A 19,456-nucleotide genomic window follows, 5' to 3' on the forward strand; every position below is an offset into this window, starting at 1 on the left:
TGGTCGCAGCACACAAGATGCGGAGCAAGCAAAATTAACGCATACATATAAGGAAACTGCACAGGCACAAAGTGCCGCGGTTATGCATGCTAACCTTGCAGTGGTAAAAAATGCCCTATTCGGTGGGAATCAAGAGGCCCATACTCACTATCCCAAAAGGTAGAGGCGCAAGCATAGCAGAGTACAGACAAATTGTATAAAGAGGGGTGGGTTATTTTGGCAGCGTTACCCCACGCGTATTGTCTCCATACGGGAGGCTTCCTCAGGGGAAGAAAAAGGCTGACAGTGTGAGTTCAGGAATGTGCCTTATTTAAGTCATACCAAATTAAATAATCACTCACCAGCTTGCAGCATTGGAGAGTGCAGCGTTGTAGTTTGTAGCGTTTCTGTATGGCGGCCGCCATATTGGCCGAATCACATGATTCGGCTGGAATACTCCCTAAGACCCTACAGCGCATGCGCCGGTAAAACAGCGCTATTAGTCATCAAAACATATATTCCTCCCTCTGTAATAAAGATTCTATTTTTATATGATACAATCTTTTGGTGATCCCTTTATAGGTATACCTTTCTCTTTTCTTTGGTTCATGTAACTGTATACTTGGAGATCCCATAAGGTGGTTCCCTTCTCTCCTATATACTACTAAGTCGATTTGGGTGAACTGATAATCAAGCTGCTCCGGTTTACCCTGTCCCACAACTTCTTTGTCTTTAAAGACTGTTTCTACCTGCAGCAGCGTGGCACTGCCATGGGCATGGCGTGTGCGCCCTCATACGCTGGCCTCATCCTGGGATACTGGGAAAGGCTGGTGTTTGGCGATGGGAGCTCTGAGCTTTGCGCCCATGTGCAGTGTTGGCTGCGATATATAGATGATGTGTTATTTGTGTGGCAGAGCTCCACCGAGCAGCTCAGTTTATGGGGCATTTAAATACCAACAGCCTTAATATCAAATTAACCTATAAGAGCAGTAGCTGCAGGATCGATTTTCTGGATATACTGATCACTGTGGATGACAGGGGATTGGCCCAAATGGACGTCTTCCGTAAGGAGACTTCCGTGAATGCACTACGAGACAGATCTGCTCGTCTAATACAACCTTTGAGACACAGTCGGCAGATCTCAGGGACCGTTTTCGTGACAGGGGATATAGTGGTAGGAGCATCAGGTTTGGCTATAATCGCGCCAAAAAAACCCCTCGAGTGCAACTACTGACTAGTACCCCCAAAAAACAGGAGAAGAGTGTGCATTGAGGTTCATTGGAACCTACAATCAGGAGTGGGAGACAATGCGGCAGATTATGAAGAAACATTCAAATAGGTACAAGGCACTCTCAAGGGTTCATTTTCATAAATTTATTCCAAAAGTCTAAAACATGTGACGTTTCAGCCACTAGGTGGCCTTCATCAGACAACTGGTATCATAAACTGGCCAAAATTGGAGTGTAAAGGCAGCGGTGTCCGCAGCATAGCGGTGGACACCGCTGCCTTGACACTCCAATTTTGGCCAGTTTATGATACCAGTTGTCTGATGAAGGCCACCTAGTGGCTGAAACGTCACATGTTTTAGACTTTTGGAATAAATTTATGAAAATTAACCCTTCAGACTGCCTTGTACCTATTTGACTTACGGTTTGGAAACCAACAAGTGCACCTCAATATACCTCCACTATAATGGCTGTGCCTTATCCTTCTACAAACTATGAAGAAACATTGGCCGGTACTTCTAACAGACCCAGTGTTTGCAGAAGTATTAACCCAAAACCCGTTGATGACCTTTAGGAGAGCCAAAAGTCTGAAAGACATCTTGGTCCAGAGTCATTAAATTCATCCAAGGTCTAATCCATTCGGTTCTCGGGGTCCTCTACAGGGTTGTTTTCCTTGTGGACACTGCCTGGCCTGTAGTAATGTCCTTTGTAGCACAAGCTTTCACTCGTCGGATGGACAAAAGAACTTTCAAATCAGACAATACATCACATGTAGCACCACACACGTGGTGTATTTTGCTACATGTACATGACCCCTGACCTACTTGGGCCTCACCTCGCGTGAGCTCCACGTTAGGGAGCACGTGAGGGACATTGCTGCTGCCAGGTCAGAGACTGACCCTACTCTGCTTAAGACACTGCCCAGGCACTTTAGATCTCACCACTCCTGTGACCCCTATAAGTTAAAAATCAAGGGCATTGATGCCATAGAGGGTGGGATCAGGGGTGGTGACCTCAAAAAGCGCCTGGCGTAGTGTGAGACCAAATGGATTGTGACCTTGGACACTCTGGTCCCTCGAGGTCTCAATGAGTCTGTCAGTTATTCCCCATTCCTGTGAGATCTTGGACTTGCTAGTGTGCATGGTGGTGGGTTTTCCCATAGTTGTGCACACTGGTATGTACATAAAGATATATATATATACAGTTAGGTCCAGAAATATTTGGACAGTGACACAAGTTTTGTTATTTTAGCTGTTTACAAAAACATGTTCAGAAATACAATTATATATATAATATGGGCTGAAAGTGCACACTCCCAGCTGCAATATGAGAGTTTTCACATCCAAATCGGAGAAAGGGTTTAGGAATCATAGCTCTGTAATGCATAGCCTCCTCTTTTTCAAGGGACCAAAAGTAATTGGACAAGGGACTCTAAGGGCTGCAATTAACTCTGAAGGCGTCTCCCTCATTAACCTGTAATCAATGAAGTAGTTAAAAGGTCTGGGGTTGATTACAGGTGTGTGGTTTTGCATTTGGAAGCTGTTGCTGTGACCAGTGACCAGACAACATGCGGTCTAAGGAACTCTCAATTGAGGTGAAGCACAACATCCTGAGGCTGAAAAAAAAGAAAAAATCCATCAGAGAGATAGCAGACATGCTTGGAGTAGCAAAATCAACAGTCGGGTACATTCTGAGAAAAAAGGAATTGACTGGTGAGCTTGGGAACTCAAAAAGGCCTGGGTGTCCACGGATGACAACAGTGGTGGATGATCGCTGCATACTTTTTTTGGTGAAGAAGAACCCGTTCACAACATCAACTGAAGTCCAGAACACTCTCAGTGAAGTAGGTGTATCTGTCTCTAAGTCAACAGTAAAGAGAAGACTCCATGAAAGTAAATACAAAGGGTTCACATCTAGATGCAAACCATTCATCAATTCCAAAAATAGACAGGCCAGAGTTAAATTTGCTGAAAAACACCTCATGAAGCCAGCTCAGTTCTGGAAAAGTATTCTATGGACAGATGAGACAAAGATCAACCTGTACCAGAATGATGGGAAGAAAAAAGTTTGGAGAAGAAAGGGAACGGCACATGATCCAAGGCACACCACATCCTCTGTAAAACATGGTGGAGGCAACGTGATGGCATGGGCATGCATGGCTTTCAATGGCACTGGGTCACTTGTGTTTATTGATGACATAACAACAGACAAGAGTAGCCGGATGAATTCTGAAGTGTACCGGGATATACTTTCAGCCCAGATTCAGCCAAATGCCGCAAAGTTGATCGGACGGCGCTTCATAGTACAGATGGACAATGACCCCAAGCATACAGCCAAAGCTACCCAGGAGTTCATGAGTGCAAAAAAGTTGAACATTCTGCAATGGCCAAGTCAATCACCAGATCTTAACCCAATTGAGCATGCATTTCACTTGCTCAAACCCAGACTTAAGACGGAAAGACCCACAAACAAGCAAGACCTGAAGGCTGCGGCTGTAAAGGCCTGGCAAAGCATTAAGAAGGAGGAAACCCAGCGTTTGGTGATGTCCATGGGTTCCAGACTTAAGGCAGTGATTGCCTCCAAAGGATTCGCAACAAAATATTGAAAATGAAAATATTTTGTTTGGGTTTGGTTTATTTGTCCAATTACTTTTGACCTCCTAAAATGTGGAGTGTTTGTAAAGAAATGTGTACAATTCCTACAATTTCTATCAGATATTTTTGTTCAAACCTTCAAATTAAATGTTACAATCTGCACTTGAATTCTGTTGTAGAGATTTCATTTCAAATCCAATGTGGTGGCATGCAGAGCCCAACTCGCGAAAATTGTGTCACTGTCCAAATATTTCTGGACCTAACTGTATATATGTATATATATATATATATATATATATATATATATTGACAGTAGTAATAATCTACTTGTCTCTATCTCGTGTTGTGGTGCCGTTCCACTCCTTTTACCCACATCTTCTGTGCTTTTATGATTTTAAGATTTTGTGTGCCCCCAGAATGATACCAGGTTTTGTACTTACAGGCCAATAAAGTGACACGCATTTACATCAAGGTTAAATGGATGACATAAGGATGAATGGAGAATAAACTCACGTTACATGAAAAAGAGGAAAACCCTTTCACCTGTGTATCCGGCATGATATTATTAACCTTGTATGATATGTGCGTTACGGTATAACATTATTTATATATCGCTTACCATCTAGCGCCACCCGGCGGTCCCAGTGCGAACGCGCTGGCTCCGGAGCTCGTCCGTGCGTGACTGCCTCTGTCTTAACGTCTCCCGCCTGCGCTCCCGCACATGCGCGATAAGGACGTGACGGCCGATGTCTCGCGAGATGTGACCGGAGCATCAGTGTGAGCGCCGCCCTTGGGACTTCCGGTAGGCCTGGATCATCCATCATTACTATTTAAACCCGGTACATTGGCGGACGCAATTAGGATTCCTCTCCCCTGATGAAGATTTGAAAACACCATAAGAAACATCGAAACGTACGTTGGGCGTTTTCCTGAGGTTCCCTCCTGTGACTGGCTGTTGATAATGTTCTTTCCACTGTTTTGGCAGCTTGCCTACAGCCTTAAATTATATGCATATTGATGCATATGGGATTCTGGAGTTATAGGCCACCTGTGACACTGCTCAGTATGGTGTATATGACATGATTAATAAAACTACTATTTTTGTATTCTGTAAATGGCCTATTTACCCAGGGATCCCTAATGGATTGCATTTGATACCTGGTCCAGGTACCTTTTAAGTGCTTTTATGGTTGTTCCCCTCATGTCTTAATAAAAATTTTGTACGATTTTGCACTATAAAAACTCTTTTCTTCTTTTCTGCAATACCAAGTTTCAAACTTGTAGTACTTGAAACAACCCTTTATTACCAAAATCCTCTCACCTAGTAGATTTGGCTTCCAAATTAAGTTTTCTATTTCTTGGTTTAATATTAAAGTGGAAACGTCAGTGTCTAATTACTCCACTAACTGAAAATGACACAAGATTTCTTTTCACTTCTACTTATTTAGGGGACCAGATCTGAAGCAGGTGAGTTCTCTAATGTATTCTGTATAACCTGCCCTAGCATCTGTACACTGTAATGCACTGTACTTGTCATCTTGTATGAACTGTTCTTTCTCTAGATAGACAGATAGATAAATAGTGCTTTGAAAATGTATTCATACCTCATGCACTCTTCCACATTTTTTCACGTTATGACCACAAACCTAGATGTGTTGTATTGGAATTTTATATGATATACCAACCTTAAGTATAAAGTAATTGTGAAGAGTAAAGGAAATTATATATGGTTTTCTAAATATTTTAAAACTTTAAATTTAAAAATTGTGATGTTCACTTGTATTTAGCTGCCCTGAGTCAATACTTTAAAAGACTAACTTTTGCTGCAATTACTGCAATATGTCTTTTGGGGTTTGTCTCTTCCAGCTTTACACATCTAGAGACTGATAATTTTGCTCATTCGTCTTTGAAAACTCACTCAAGCTAAGTGAGATTGGAAAGCATCTGTGAAAAGCAATTTTTAAGACTTGCCAAAGGTTCTCAGAGGGATTTATGCCTGACATTTCATGGTGAAGATGGTATTTTCCGGGTAATGAGCAATGTTCATTTTACATCACACGTAGTGGTTTGCAACCAGCCCCAAAAGTTCTGCTTTGGTCTCATCTGACCAGAGCACTTCCTTCAACATGATAGCTGTGTCTCCGACATGGCTTTTTGCAAATTGCAAAATGGATTTCTTATGCCTTGCTTTCAAAAATGGCTTTCTACTTGCCACTCTTCCATAAAGGACAGGTTTATGGAGTACATGACTAACACTTTTTTTTGTCGACTGATTCACCCACCTGAGCAGTAGATCTCCACAGCTCTTCTACGGTGACCATAGGCTTCTTGGATGCTTCTTTAATTAGTGTTCGCCTCACTTAGAATTTCAGTTTATGTGGAAGGCCATTTCTTGGTAGCTTTGCAGTTGTGCCACACTCCTGTTTTTCTGATGATGGATTGAACAGTGTTCTGTGAGATGTCCTGAGCTTGGGCTAGTTTTTGATTACCTAATCCTGCTTTATTCTTCTCTACAACTTTCTCCCCGGCCTGTCTGGTGTGTTCCTTGGTTTTCATATTGCTGTTTGATCCCTAGTTTTCTCAAACAAACATCTGAGGCCTTCACTAAACAGCTGTAGTTATACTAAAAATTAATTACACACAGGTGGGCCCAATTGATGATTTAGGTGGCTTCTGTAATTAAATTGTTACTAAGGATTTTATTTAAGGGCATTAGACTTCAGGGGGCTAAATACAAATGCACGTCACAATTTTCAGATTTATCTTTTTAAACTATGTACCATTTAATTAACACTTAATTGTTACTTAGTATTATTATATCACGTAAAATCCCCCCAAAACACATTTAAGTTTGTGTGTATAATGTGAAAAAATGTATAAAAGTTCACAGGATATCAATACTTTATATGTATGTACAACGTGTTGCAAGTTATTATGTAAAACGCTATTTTTCTTTGATGTTCCTAAATTGGCAATGTAAATTAGTCAGTACATTGTATAAATCTTCAACTGCTACAGTATAAATAAATGTTATTAGTCAAACCTCCTTATAACAACAGTCTGTTTTCAAAACTAAAAAAAGCCCCTCAAAATGCATTGTTCTAAATAATTATGCACAACAGTTTCCAAACATTTTATACAGTGGCGTACTGCCAAAGCAATTATGAGAGAAGGAGCGGAGCGCTCCCTCTACCTGATAGAGAGGGCACGTAGAGCCGTAGAGGGTACACGCACTGTCGCCTCAGCAGCTTTGAACTCCTGGTGCGATCGCGCTAGCAGTTCAAAGTTGTGCCAAAGCGGAGGAGACATTTCTCGTTGCTCTAACACTCCTCTCCTAGGTTGCAGGCCTGTTGCAAAGGAGACACCGGGAGCGTCATTAAGCCCCGCGCTGTCGTGTAATGATGTTTTGTGGCCACACGGGAACTGAGGGCCCAGCGGAACGCAGCAGTTGTTGAGCAAGTGTTGGAAGGTGAGTATGTTTGTTTTTTTTTGTACTGTGTGTGACTGTACCAGAATAGGGAACCAGCCAGGATAGGGGACCTGCAAGGATGGAGAACATGTCAGGATGGGGGAACTGTCAGGATGGGGGACATACCAGGATGGAGAACACACCAGGTTGGGAGAACCTGCCGGGATGGGGGAACTTCCAGGATGTGTTACGGGGGGCTGTCTGATAATAAAACCTAAAGGAATGTCAGACAGTCAGGGTCCACCATGCAAAGACTCTGCTGCAGACTATGGCAGAGGATAAGGGGTATATAAGTGTGCCATTGTAAATAATGATAGTGACTCGCCCACCCCAGGGCTATGGGACACCCGGTGCCGGGCTGGACTAGTCCGGGGGTAGTCAGTGGTGGCGGGGCCCGACTCCGTGGCCCTGGTGGGTGTCAATTAATATGGCTGGTGACTTGGGAGTAATTAAAGTTTTTATTTCGTGACGCCACCTGTGGTTTGCGGCTATTAAGCCACCGCTGCTGTATGAGGCCTCCGGGGTGATAATATGGCAGCAATGGTGGTACTGCTCCCCACAGGTGGAGCGGTGCCCCGGGGACACTGTTGGTGCTCGTGAGAGTCTATGGTGTTGTGTGGATAACACGGTGCAGGGTCGACAGGCAATGAAAGAAACAGGCACAAACAACAGTCTCTTTACCTTCTCCTCTTTTACTTCACAAACGGTTAGTCCTGGGAGACCTTTACAGGTGGTAGAGGGCTCCGGCCGGCCTGGAAGTAACTGAGATGTTGTTTTGGCCAGATGAGTATGAGGCCTACTCCTGTTCTTTTCCTTACTGTGATAGGACCCTGCTCTCTGAATTTAGCAATGGCCCTCTTGCTGCTGGGACCGGTGGTACGTCCCTCTCCCTGTGTGGTAGGCTGCGCAGGCCCTCTCTGGTGCTTCTCTGCTAGAGTCCACACCGGGCCCTGATGATGCAGCTGTACCTTCGGGCTGTTTATGGGCCAGGTGCTTGCAGCTCTCCTGCCCTTCGTATTCGGCTACCAGGGAGTATTTTAGGCCCTGGTGGCCACAGACTCCGATGTCCGAGTCTCTTCTGTGCCTCTCTGCTCCGCCTGCTTCACTGGGCCAAGCTGCTCCAGCTCTAGGCCACAGTTCCACAGGACAGCACACTCTGCGTCTGCACTCTCTGTTTTCTCCTACAGACTGAACACTAACTCCTCCCTCAGGCCAGACTTAAGGAATGCTCCCTGGAACTCCAGGTTCAGAGCTCCCCCTGCTGGCCTGAGGGAGAACTGCGTTGGATGTTAAACTTACTGGCCAATAGACCTCCCAATTACCTCCAGGCTCAGCATTAACCCTTTGGAAGGGCAATGCTGTTGTGGCGACCAGGTCCTGGGGCTCCACAATAGCACAAGTGCAGAGCGCAATACCTCTGTTATACCCACAGAGGAATATAATTAGAAAATAAAGCAATTCCTCCCTTACTTGGAGGGTGTGTGGAATGGTCTCTGTTAAAGATCACAGAGACAAAAGCAGTGAGTGTGAAATGGCACCTACCTAGGTCCGTTCCTCTATTGGTGCCAGGAGACGGACAGCAGCGTAAGCCGCACAAAGCTCCTACCTGCGTTCGCTCCACTAGTGTGCGAGGACACGAACCACTAGATATGGCACCTGCCTAGGTCCGCTCTTCTAGTGGTGCAAAAGAGACGGACAGCAGCATAAGCCGCACAAAGCTCCTACCTCCGTTCGTTCCCCTAGTGTGCGAGGATACGAACAACTGCCAGACGCAGTATAAGGAACGTTACCCTAGCGGCAACGTCCACCTACGAGTAGAATCACAAGGCCCAGCCGGACCATGTGCCTCAGGCACCTGCCTATGTCCACTCCACTAAGAGGTAAGGATACAGACTGCAGCCGAAGCTGTAAGGTATAAGAACGCTACCCTGCCGGTAGCGCTCACCTAACATAGACAGAGAGATGCCTAGAGGAACGTGCACAGAGCGTCTACTCGCATGCATGAACCAAGAGGACTGAGCGCCGGGCGGCGTGCGTCAGGGTCTTATATAGACTCTGTGCCTCATCCAAGATGGAGGACACCAGAGCCAATCCGCTGCCAGAATGACAGCAATGACGTCACGCTGGCCTATCGCCGAGCAAAGCGTCACAAGCACATGACCAGCGCCCAATCGGCATAGAAGGTGTCAGAGACATGTGACCACGTGTCACAAGCACATGACCAGTGGCCAATCAGCTTAGAAGATGTCAGAGACATGTGACCTCGTGTCAGCGATAATGTCACCCGCACATGTGCAATGGCTCCAAGATAGGACTTAGTCTCCAGCGCTTGCACATGTGCAGTAGCAAGAAATCCGGACATAGTCCCCAGAGCCACAGCAACTGTAACAGTACCTCCCCCTCAAGGGCCCCCCTCCCGGCGATGCAGGAAATCGGCAACTAAGTCGGGAGCATGGACCGCCTCCTCAGGCTCCCAAGAGCGATGTTCCGGGCCATAGCCCTCCCAATCTATCAAGAAGAACCTGTGCCCTCTAACCATCTTAGAACCAACTATGGCTCGTACCTCATAGCTAGAGCAAGAGGAATCAGAGGCAGGAGAGTGCACCTCACGAGCGTGAGGTAAAATAGCCGGCTTTAGCAGTGAAACATGGAATTTGTCATGGATCCTAAGATGGACGGGTAACTTCAATTGGTAGACTACAGGATTTACCTGTCGAAGAACCTCATAAGGACCCAGGAAGCGAGGAGCAAATTTGACAGAGCTCACTCTAAGTCTCACATGTTTTGCAGAGAGCCACACAAAATCCCCTGGAGAAAAGACAGGAGCCGGGCGACGAAACCGATCGGACACCGTCTCATACGGTCCTTAGCTGCTTGGATCGACTCTTGAGTCCGATCCCAAACCTCTCTGGCATTAGTTGCCCAGTCGGCCACAAGATTGATTGGTACGCTCAACCAAACCATTGGTCTCCGGATGGTATGCCGAAGAGAGATTCAACTCAATTTGCAGAAGGCTACAAAGATCTCGCCAGAAACGGGAAGCAAATTGCGGGCCTCTATCACAAATGATACGATCTGGCATCCCGTGAAGCCTAAAGACATGCTTGAGGAATAGTTTAGCTAGTACCCTGGAAGACGGGATTCTCGATAACGGTACGAGATGAACCATCCGGGAGAAATAGTCCGTAATGACCCACACAAATCTATGTCCCTGTGAACACGGAAGATCAACCACAAAGTCCATGCCTACCACCTCCCATGGTCTATCTGGCACTGGTAAAGGATGCAAGAGCCCAGCCAGTCTCTGCCGTAATGGACAGTTGCGAGCACACGAGTAGCAGGAACCGACATATCTCTTGACGTGGCTGGCTAAGTGTGGCCACCAATACCACCTCTCCAGTAACTCTCGTGTCCGCCTAATACCAAAATGCCCACCCACCTTTGAGGTGTGGGCCCACGACAGTATATCATTCTGTCGATCAGGCGGCACAAAGGCCTTGCCCAATGGGATTTGGTCTAACGTCACAGGGGAGAGCGTATGAAAAACCCTGGAGGGAAGGATAAGACGAGGTTCGTCAATCTCTTCCTGGGTAGAAACCATAGAGCGAGACAGAGCGTCTGCCTTGTTATTCTTACTCCCAGACAGATAGTTGATGGAGAAGTGAAAGCGGGAGAAAAACAAGGACCAGCGGGCTTGGCGATGATTCAGACGCTGAGCGGTTTGTAAGTACGTCAGATTCTTATGGTCTGTATAGACCTGGAAAGGATGTTTCGCTCCTTCCAGCAAGTGACGCCACTCCTCCAAGGCTAATCTCAGGGCGAGCAGTTCCCTATCCCCAATGGTATACTTTCTCTCTGCCGGTGAAAAGGTTTTAGCAAAGAAGAAACACTGCCTTTTTCTACCTGCACCGTTCTTTTGATACAAGACCGCACCAGCACCCACTGAAGAGGCATCAACCTCCAAGAGGAAGGGCTTATTCTCATCGGGTCTTTGAAGAACGGGAGCAGTTGAAATGTTTTTTACTGCCTCAAAAGCCTGAGATGTCTCAGTAGACCAGACTTTTGGATTAGCACCTTTCTTAGTCAAGGCCACCAAAGGGGCCACCAAAGTAGAGAAATGGGGTATGAACTGCCTGTAATAATTTATGAATCCTAAGAAGCGTTGCACCGCCTTCAAAGAATGAGGTTCAGACCATTCCAGGACAGCAGAGAGCTTCGCAGGATCCATAGCCAGACCCTCTTGTGAGATAATGTAGCCCAAAAAAGGCAAGGATGGCTGCTCAAATACACATTTTTCGAGTTTAGCAAACAATGAGTGCTCCCTTAAACGGGAAAGGACACGAACGACATCCTGACAATGAGTCTCCAGATCAGGAGAAAAAATCAGGATGTCGTCCAGATACACCACGACGGAGGATAACAGTAAATCCCTGAACACATCGTTTACGAAGTCCTGAAATACTGCGGGTGCATTACATAACCCAAAAGGCATGAGGAGGTATTCATAGTGACCGTCTCGGGTGTTAAAAGCGGTCTTCCATTCGTCACCCTCTCGAATTCGTACCAAGTTATACGCACCCCGCAGATCCAACTTCGTAAAAATCTGAGCTCCCCTCAGTCTGTCAAAGAGCTCCGAAATTAAAGGTAATGGGTATTTGTTCTTTATTGTGATTGCGTTGAGACCCCTGTAATCTATGCAGGGACGCAAATCACCCTCTTTCTTCCGAACAAAGAAAAACCCAGCTCCCGCGTGAGAGACAGACTTACGAATGAACCCCTTCTCTAAACTCTCTCTTATATAGGTCAACATGGCCTCCGACTCAGGTATCGACAGGGGGTAAACCCTGCCCTTAGGTGGAACCGAACCTGGGATAAGGTCTATGGCACAGTCATACGGCCTATGGGGTGGAAGAACCTCAGCACCCTGTTTGGAGAACACGTCAGCGAAATCCAAATAGGGTGTAGGTATGGGAGAGAGATCAGTTGATGCAACCGCAACGACCTTAGGTGGTAAGGGAAGACATCGGGACTGACATTTCGAACCCCAACTAATAATGCTGTCGGACTCCCAGTGAATGTGAGGAGCATGAGTCCGAAGCCATGGGAGACCCAGAAGGACGTCGTCGATACCCTCAGGCAAAACAAGAAAAGAAATCTCCTCTATGTGACCCTGAGGCAGGGAAAGGCTCAAGGGAACTGTCCTCAATGTAATGGAGTCAGACAACATAGTCCCATTAACAACACGGACAGGAATAGGCGCCTCTAACATGATAGAGGGAATATTGTGTCTCTTTACAAATCCTGAGGACACAAAAGTCCCGTCAGCTCCGGAATCCACAAAAGCCATATAAGGCCATGTATTCTCAGAGAATGAGAGCTGACCTGGGATACTACACTTAGAGGGTGCAGAAGACGTCTCTAGTAACCCCCCTCTAATGGTTACTAGGCCTGGGAGTTTCCCTGACGACTAGAACACTTGTTGGCATAATGCCCAGCCTGATGACATACGTAATATATAGGAGGACCAGACTTGCGTAGTCTGGAGGATGTATGACCTAACTCCATAGGAGTGGGAGATGTTTCAGATGCTGAGGAAGATGGTAGTGGACCCTCAACAACTGGAATAGCCCGATGCTTAGGGCGTGAGGAAGAGACCTCGAGTCTACGTTCCCTATGGCGTACGTCGATCCTCGTTGCTACTGTGATCAAGTCCTCCAGAGAAGCAGGGACCTCACGAGTAGCAAGGGCATCCTTGACATAGCCTGCCAACCCTCTCCAGAAGATAGGAATCAACACCTTCTCTGGCCAATCTAGTTCTGCCACCAGAGTTCTAAAAGCAATGGCATAAAAGCTAGTGGATAACAAACCCTGAGATAGATCTAAGAGTCTCAGGGCCGCATCATGGGTAACCTGCGGACCCATGAATACCACTTTAAGAGCATCAAGAAAGTCTTGATGTCTCAGAGTAACCACATCAGATCGCTCCCATAAGGGAGTCGCCCATTCTAAGGCTTTGTCCTGAAGTAAGGAGATGATAAAGCCTACTCTGGACCTCTCCGTAGAGAAGCGAGAAGAATTGACCTCTAGGTGTATCTGACACTGACTAATGAAACCACGACATGATCTGGCATCGCCAGAATATCTGTTTGGCAGAGCAAGTTGAGGATCATGTGCAGATGTCACCATGGTCTGAGGTTTATCCTCTATACTCTTGAGCCGCGACTCAAGTACTTGTATGTAACGGTGTAACTGCTGATATTCTGCCATAACTGCCAGACCCTTGGCTCAGTCCTAATGTTATGGGGGGCTGTCTGATAATAAAACCTAAAGGAATGTCAGACAGTCAGGGTCCACCGTGCAAAGACTCTGCTGCAGACTATGGCAGAGGATAAGGGGTATATAAGTGTGCCACTGTAAATAATGATAGCACAAGTGCAGAGTGCAATACCTCTGTTATACTCACAGAGGAATATAATTAGAAAATAAAGCAATTCCTCCCTTACTTGGAGGGTGTGTGGAATGGTCTCTGTTAAAGATCACAGAGACAAAAGCAGTGAGTGTGAAATGGCACCTACCTAGGTCCGTTCCTCTAGTGGTGCCAGGAGACGGACAGCAGCGTAAGCCGCACAAAGCTCCTACCTGCGTTCGCTCCACTAGTGTGCGAGGACACGAACCACTATATATGGCACCTGCCTAGGTCCGCTCTTCTAGTGGTGCAAAAGAGACGGACAGCAGCATAAGCCGCACTAAGCTCCTACCTCCGTTCGCTCCCCTAGTGTGCGAGGATACGAACAACTGCCAGACGCAGTATAAGGAACGTTACCCTAGCGGCAACATCCACCTACGAGTAGAATCACAAGGCCCAGCCGGACCATGTGCCTCAGGCACCTGCCTATGTCCGCTCCACTAAGAGGTAAGGATACGGACTGCAGCCAAAGCTGTAAGGTATAAGAACGCTACCCTGCCGGTAGCGCTCACCTAACATAGACAGAGAGATGCCTAGAGGAACCTGCACAGAGCGTCTACTTGCATGCATGAACCAAGAGGACTGAGCGCCGGGCGGCGTGCGTCAGGGTCTTATATAGACTCTGTGCCTCATCCAAGATGGAGGACACCAGAGCCAATCCGCTGCCAGAATGACAGCAATGACGTCACACTGGCCTATCACCAAGCAAAGCGTCACAAGCACATGACCAGCGCCCAATCGGCATAGAAGGTGTCAGAGACATGTGACCACGTGTCACAAGCACATGACCAGTGGCCAATCAGCTTAGAAGGTGTCAGAGACATGTGACCTCGTGTCAGCAATGATGTCACCCGCACATGTGCAATGGCTCCAAGATAGGACTTAGTCTCCAGAGCTTGCACATGTGCAGCAGCAAGAAATCCGGACATAGTCTCCAGAGCCACAGCAACCGTAACAGGATGGAGGACATGCCAGGTTGGGGGAACTGGCAGGTTGGAGAACATGCCAGGATGGAGAACATACCAGGATGGGGGGACCTGCCAGGATGGAAAACATACCAGGATGGGGGACTTGCCAGGATGGGGGAACTGCTAGGATAGAGAACATACCAGGATGGAGGAACTGCCAGGATGGAGAACATACCAGGATGAGGGACCTGCCAGGATGGAGAATATACCAGGATGGGAGAACTGCCAGGATGGAAAAACTGCCAGGATGGGAAAACTGCCAGGATGGGGGAAACACCAGGATGGGGGACATGCCAGAATGGGGGCATGCCAGGATGGGAAACATACCAGGAATAGGGAACTGCCAGGATAGAGAACATGCCAGGATGGGGTACAGACCAGGATGAGGGAGCTGCTAGAATGGAGAACATACAAGAATGGGGGAACTGCCAGAATGGAGAACATACCAGGATGGGGGACATACCAGGGTGGGGGACATTAGCCTGGATAGATTATACTGAACAGAACAACGTACTGGTAACCAGGCAACCACATTAAACTGGATAGGGGACAATTATCAGCATGGGGGACATTTCCAGGATGGAGGACATTTTCCAGGATGGGGACATGATAGGAACAAATATACCAGAATGTAGGAAATGTATATAAGGATATGCAAAATCATACAGTTAGGTCCAGAAATATTTGGACAGTGACACAATTTTCGCGAGTTGGGCTCTACATGCCACCACATTGGATTTGAAATGAAACCTCTACAACAGAATTCAAGTGCAGATTGTAACGTTTAATTTGAAGGTTTGAACAAAAATATCTGATAGAAATTGTAGGAATTGTACACATTTCTTTACAAACACTCCACATTTTAGGAGGTCAAAAGTAATTGGACAAATAAACCAAACCCAAACAAAATATTTTTATTTTCAATATTTTGTTGCGAATCCTTTGGAGGCAATCACTGCCTTAAGTCTGGAACCCATGGACATCACCAAACGCTGGGTTTCCTCCTTCTTAATGCTTTGCCAGGCCTTTACAGCCGCAGCCTTCAGGTCTTGCTTGTTTGTGGGTCTTTCCGTCTTAAGTCTGGATTTGAGCAAGTGAAATGCATGCTCAATTGGGTTAAGATCTGGTGATTGACTTGGCCATTGCATAATGTTCCCCTTTTTTGCACTCATGAACTCCTGGGTAGCTTTGGCTGTATGCTTGGGGTCATTGTCCATCTGTACTATGAAGCGCCGTCCGATCAACTTTGCGGCATTTGGCTGAATCTGGGCTGAAAGTATATCCTGGTACACTTCAGAATTTATCCGGCTACTCTTGTCTGCTGTTATGTCATCAATAAACACAAGTGACCCAGTGCCATTGAAAGCCATGCATGCCCATGCCATCACGTTGCCTCCACCATGTTTTACAGAGGATGTGGTGTGATCATGTGCCGTTCCCTTTCTTCTCCAAACTTTTTTCTTCCCATCATTCTGGTACAGGTTGATCTTTGTCTCATCTGTCCATAGAATACTTTTCCAGAACTGAGCTGGCTTCATGAAGTGTTTTTCAGCAAATTTAACTCTGGCCTGTCTATTTTTGGAATTGATGAATGGTTTGCATCTAGATGTGAACCCTTTGTATTTACTTTCATGGAGTCTTCTCTTTACTGTTGACTTAGAGACAGATACACCTACTTCACTGAGAGTGTTCTGGACTTCAGTTGATGTTGTGAGCGGGTTCTTCTTCACCAAAGAAAGTATGCGGCGATTATCCACCACTGTTGTCATCCGTGGACGCCCAGGCCTTTTTGAGTTCCCAAGCTCACCAGTCAATTCCTTTTTTCTTAGAATGTACCCGACTGTTGATTTTGCTACTCCAAGCATGTCTGCTATCTCTCTGATGGATTTTTTCTTTTTTTTCAGCCTCAGGATGTTCTGCTTCACCTCAATTGAGAGTTCCTTAGACCGCATGTTGTCTGGTCACAGCAACAGCTTCCAAATGCAAAACCACACACCTGTAATCAACCCCAGACCTTTTAACTACTTCATTGATTACAGGTTAACGAGGGAGACGCCTTCAGAGTTAATTGCAGCCCTTAGAGTCCCTTGTCCAATTACTTTTGGTCCGTTGAAAAAGAGGAGGCTATGCATTACAGAGCTATGATTCCTAAACCCTTTCTCCGATTTGGATGTGAAAACTCTCATATTGCAGCTGGGAGTGTGCACTTTCAGCCCATATTATATATATAATTGTATTTCTGAACATGTTTTTGTAAACAGCTAAAATAACAAAACTTGTGTCACTGTCCAAATATTTCTGGCCCTGACTGTATTTACCAGGAAGTTGCCCAGGAAGGGAAACTGTTGTGAATACGTTTTCCAGTTTGGGGCTCCCTCTTGTGGTCAGTGCTGGCGGTGCAGTTGACCTGTGGATTGAAAGCCACACACCTGTGGAGGACTTGTAATCAGGGTCAGATTGGGCTATTTAACTAAGTAGTTTTCTTTTGTTACTTGCTGGTGGTCAATGTCTCCTCTGTGTTAAGGACATTCTATAACCAGCTCTGCTCACTACCAGAACTCCTCTCAGATAAGTGGTCTTTATACCTCTGCTGCTTGTTTTCCACTTTCTTGTTGTTTTTTCTGCTTTAATACTAAGGCTTGATTCCTATTTTGTCTGTGTGGAGTTCTTGGTGGAATGGGATCATTCCCTGCTGGGAGTGTCTGTATACTTAGCTCCATGATTCTGCAAGGTATTGTGTTTGTCATGCTTGGTATTAATTCAGTCCCTCATCTGTATTAGTGTTTTTGGATCCCAGTAACATCAGAATGCTGATACAGTGGGGGAGAGGTTGTGTGACCTCAGGATTTTTCCATATCAGAAGTCCTGGTATATATTAGGGTTTTTATGGCTGCAGACAGTTGCTCTTTCCTATCCTTTCCTATAAAGATAGTTTGGGCCTCACCTTTGCTCATATATGTCTTTTCTGGCTTTGTATTCTGTTGTTCTATATCACCGAGGCCTTTACATGTGGGGGGGCTATCTATCTATGTTTGGGGACTACCCTGAAGCAGATTAGCTTTCTTATATCTCTATCTGTGAGATTATTTATTTCTCCGGCTTTGTCGAGGCGTCCGGGTCATCGTAGACACGCCCCACGGCTACTTCTAGTTGTGTGTCAGGATTAGGTCTGCAGTCCGTTAAAGTTTCCAGCCACTCTGTTACCTTTTTGGGATTCCGCATTTTTTGATCCTCCTCGGTCCCGGAATCCCATAACAGAAGACATTAGTACAGGATGGGGGACATTACTACATAATGAAGGAGGAGGGGAGCAACTCATATGTCTTTATGGGATTTAGTGATGCTCACACTGAAATATAGATGTGGGTTTCAGGGAAGAATCTGATTGCATTCTATTCTAAAATCTATCTAATATACTGCATTTGTTTTCTCATAAAGATCAATCCAACTACTGTGTCTAGAAAAGGCAGTGGGAGTGACTCAGCTTCAATGTGTGGTAAGCACACATGAGCTTGATGCCCCCCTGCAAAAATAAGTTTAAAATCAATAAATTGTTTACATTATAAATTAGTTAAATTGTCATGTTGGCACTTCGCAAAAAATATTGAGTTTTGGGTTGCAGTTTGGGCACTCGGCCTGCGAAAGGTTCGCCATCACTGCTTTATCATAATTCTCCTGCTGTGTCTGTGGCACTCTGACGTGTCAGCTGTGCTGAGATGTGCAGAGAGAGGCAGAACAGTGGACATGCTGAGGAGACCAGAGCAGTGGGGGAACGAGGAGAAGTGAGTATTTATGTATTTATTCACGGTAGCCTGACGACTATGGGGGAGGCATAAAAGTATATGGAGATGCATAATACTATAAGGAGGCGCACAATACTATATACGGGTTGCATAATACTATGTTACGGTTGCTGCGAGCACTGGAGACTAAGTCCAGATTTCTTGCTACTGCACATGTGCGAGCGCCAGAGACTAAGTCCAGATTTCTTGCTACTGCACATGTGCGAGCGCCGGAGACTAAGTCCTATCTTGGAGCCATTGCACATGTGCGGGTGACATCATCGCTGACACGAGGTCACATGTCTCTGACACCTTCTATGCCGATTGGTCACTGGTCATGTGCTTGTGATGCCTTGCTCGGTGATAGGCCAGCATGATGTCACTCCTGTCGTTCTGGCAGCGGATTGGCTCTGGTGTCCTCCATCTTGGATGAGGCACAGAGTCTATATAAGACCCTGACACACGCCGCATGGCGCTCAGTCCTCTTGGTTCATGCATAAGAGTAGACGCTCTGTGCGCGTTCCTCTAGGCATTCCTCTGCCTATGCTAGGTGAGCGCTACCGGCAGGGTAGCGTTCTTATACCTTACAGCTTCGGCTGCTGTCCGTATCCTTACCTCTTAGGGGAGCGGACATAGGCAGGTGCCTGAGGCACATGGTCTGGCTGGGCCTTGTGGTTCGACTCGTAGGTGGACGTTGCCGCTAGGGTAACGTTCCTTATACTGCGACTAGCAGTTGTTCGTATCCTCGCACACTAGGGGAGCGAACAGAGGTAGGAGCTTTGTGCGGCTTACGCTGCTGTTCGTCTCTTTTGCACCACTAGAAGAGCGGACCTAGGCAGGTGCCATATCTAGTGGTTCGTGTCCTCGCACACTAGTGGAGCGAACGCAGGTAGGAACTTTGTGCGGCTTACGCTGCTGTTCGTCTCTTTTGCACCACTAGAAGAGCGGACCTAGGTAGGTGCCATTTCGCAC

General features: G+C 46.3%; 1 protein-coding gene across 1 annotated transcript in view; it reads left to right on the forward strand.

Moving 5' to 3' along the window:
* Positions 1-5,178: 5,178 nt before the first annotated feature.
* The window catches only part of LOC142309939 (glycine N-acyltransferase-like), a 177,030-nt gene continuing 162,752 nt past the window's right edge, over positions 5,179-19,456 (forward strand). Inside the window, exon 1 of the mRNA XM_075347411.1 lies at positions 5,179-5,266. The gene's annotated coding sequence lies outside the window, so the exon portion shown is untranslated. The remainder of the gene's footprint in view (positions 5,267-19,456) is intronic.

The sequence above is a fragment of the Anomaloglossus baeobatrachus genome, chromosome 5 (genome assembly GCF_048569485.1).
Source record: "Anomaloglossus baeobatrachus isolate aAnoBae1 chromosome 5, aAnoBae1.hap1, whole genome shotgun sequence".
Taxonomy (NCBI): Eukaryota; Metazoa; Chordata; class Amphibia; order Anura; family Aromobatidae; genus Anomaloglossus; species Anomaloglossus baeobatrachus.